Raw genomic sequence first — 3,225 nt, forward strand, 5'->3', positions numbered from 1 at the left:
TGTCAGAGTTTTTTGTGTTGATAGTGTTGTCGAGTGTCATAATATCACCCAAGTTGTCTTCAGAACTCGAGCTACAACAGTAAGCTGACTTAGTGAAGATTGTTTGAATTAGGTATTGCAGATGACACTAGAAGGTAACTTATTGGATTGTTATATATGTAATACATCTCATCATATCCAAAGCATCAAAGTGAATCAATCAAGAAGTAGTATGAGTGTGAATTAAGAAGGTTGCAAGAAGTATAAGGAAAACAAAGTCTTATCTATCACAGTCAGGTGATCATTGTATTTCAAAGGAACCTCATTCAGCAAACTGAGTTGCAGATCAGAGATTGGCCACTGATTCATTCTAACAGGTGCATCAGTCAAATCCTCTAACAAGGTGGACTTAACAGTCTTTTCCAAATTTCCTAACAGAGTGTATACTTCATTGTACATTGTAAATCCTTTCGCAAGGGGGACCTAATAGTCCTTATTGCTCTTAACAGGGCAGATCACCATAAGTGATTAATTATAAGCTTTAACAGGCTAACTTTATACTGCAATAATAAAGCTCGTGGGTATCATCCCCACCCCAGTTTTACTTTCTATTTGGAAGGTTTCTAGGTTACCAAATATTGTGTCAAGCGTTATGAATGTTTTATTGCTTTTAGTCTTTCATGCATGCAATTAGATCAGATTATATTATGAAGGTTTAATTGGAGAATAGAAGTAAGTTTTATTGGTACCTGATTCACCCCCTCCCCCTCTCAGTAACCCAGTCTATATTACATTTCCAACACTTATAGCCCAAATTCCATCAATACAGTAGAGAACATACAAGAAAATTGCTATGTACTCACAAGTGATACCTATTCAAAAATAACACATAATACTAGTAAAAAAAGTGAACTCTACAAGAAATAGCACACCACAAAAGACCGACACACAATAGAAAGAATCCTACAATAAAATGGCCTCTTTATGGTTAGGCGATCAACCCGTTTTGAAAACCATTGTAAAAAGAAAAAAGCTATAGAAACAAACTACAAGCTTCGAGACATTTTTAAATGGACTTGCATGATTGTAACTCCACTCCCTTCTCTCGTGCAAGCTTCTACTTCCTCCAAAAAGATGCTTTTCTCCTCCTTATGGCCAAGCAATCAACCTATTTTTAAGACAACTATAAAATGAAAAATGTTTCAGAAATAGACTACAAGACATTCTGAAATGGAGTCTCGTGACTATAATCCCACTCCCCTATCCCTTGTGAGCTTTTACTTCCTCTAGAAATATGCTCTTCTCCTCTCTATAGCCAAGTGATCAGCTTGTTTTGAAGATCACTATAAAAACAAAAATGCTATGGAAACAAAGTACAAACTATGAGACATTTTGAAATGGACTTGCATGACTATAATCCCACTCCCTTCTCCTTGTGAGCTTCTACTTCCTCTAGAAATGTGCTTTTCTCATTTAAATAAGATTGCATTGACCAATTCCATGACTCAATCATCAAAATAAAGAGAGTTGCCAATTCAATCACTTCTACCTAATTATTAGTAGAGAATATGTAATGCTTAAAGTTAATGGGGCCATCTTGCTTCAAAACCATATAAATTCTTTAAGTTTGTTCACATTCTACCAAATACAATATCCTATGCTCAACTTGTTTAAGTCAAATAGCATGACCACTCTTATTGACACAATAAAAGATGACTTGCATTCATTGTTAGATATGCCTTAGTATATCTAATGACCAAGGAAACAAGTGTGAAATGGTCCTACAAGTAAACAAACCTTAAGATATCATGCATAACCCTTGTTTAAATATGTATTAAGTTTTCAAGAGTAGCTAAAGTAGATTAAAGTGTGGAGATTGTGTCTCATTGTATATTTGATAATGAGCAAGTATTTGTAATGTTCCTCTAAGTTCTGAAGGCATTTGATTATATTGTTGATGTTTGCAATTTCTTTTCTGTGAGAATATTGACATGTTTTGTCTTGACAATTTGGAAAAATCAATAGTCAACAACTAATATTTTCAATAAATTTGATTTAATTCTATGATAAATCATTTTTTAGGGTGTAAGAGTGGCTTAACATGTAATGCATCATTCAAAAATTTTAATGTAACTGATGATGTGGAAGCATGCTTTAGCATTGTGTGTGTGGAGGAATGGACCTCACAACTACGTACTTGCAATAGGATGCTATCAGCCAATGAAGCCAAGGCCCCCAATCCAACTTTGTATCATAAAATATACACTCTAGCATTACTAAATGGTTACATTGAGTTGAGTTAGTCAATTGTTGGTTAACCTAGAATGGTTGATGAGTATAGGACTCCTAACTCGTGAATTTGAGAACAAATCATTTTGTCTACTAGTACTATTTTGTAATAAGTCTTAGATTGAATAATTATATTAATTAATATTTCATTTTCCAATTTGAAAGCCATTTAACAAGAAAATATTTTCGTAACAAGAATACAATAAGATACATAGAAAGGTCGGAAATTGATTTAGTTATGATATTACAACAATATTTAATTATGTAGTTTGAAGTCTCGTTAAAAAAACAACTCCTAATTTTCAATTGATTTGGTGTTTTCAATTCTATATTTACTTAACACCCCCACTATGACACAAGACACAATTGACGGAGAATTAACTCCATCTCTCAAAATCACCTTCCTCAATATATGGATTTGGCTGAAATAGAATTAATTAATTTAATATCTATGAAACATGGTACTATAAGACCTTTAACCCTCCACAGAAATAGTTATTTCTTGGTCACTACAATGAAATACTATTTCAGACCCGTGGTGTATCAATCTTTTTATTCGTAAGTTATAACTAGCATTTAATCTTATATAAATAAAGGGAAAGAATTTGCCCAAAGACTCGGCAGACTACCCATTTTCACACTACCCATTTTCACACAAACACAACCAGCAATACTATCTTATCAAAACAATTTGCATGCTTATCTTGCATATTTTTCTAATTCAGAATGATCAAATATTTTAGATCAAAATAACACGAGTGCTAGAGAATTCTGAAAGATATATTTCAATTAAGAACTCATCTTGAACCGAAGAGAGAATGGAAAACTAGAAATAAATTGTACTATCCACTTATGCCTTCACCATCTTAATAAGATGCATATTAATATGAGTATAAAATCAAAATAACAAATATAATTGCAACATTCAGATGTTGTAGCCTCCACTTCCTTCAGATA

This window comes from Cupressus sempervirens, chromosome 11, assembly GCF_028749045.1.
Source record: "Cupressus sempervirens isolate cs-2001-9-10 chromosome 11, ASM2874904v1, whole genome shotgun sequence".
NCBI lineage: Eukaryota > Viridiplantae > Streptophyta > Pinopsida > Cupressales > Cupressaceae > Cupressus > Cupressus sempervirens.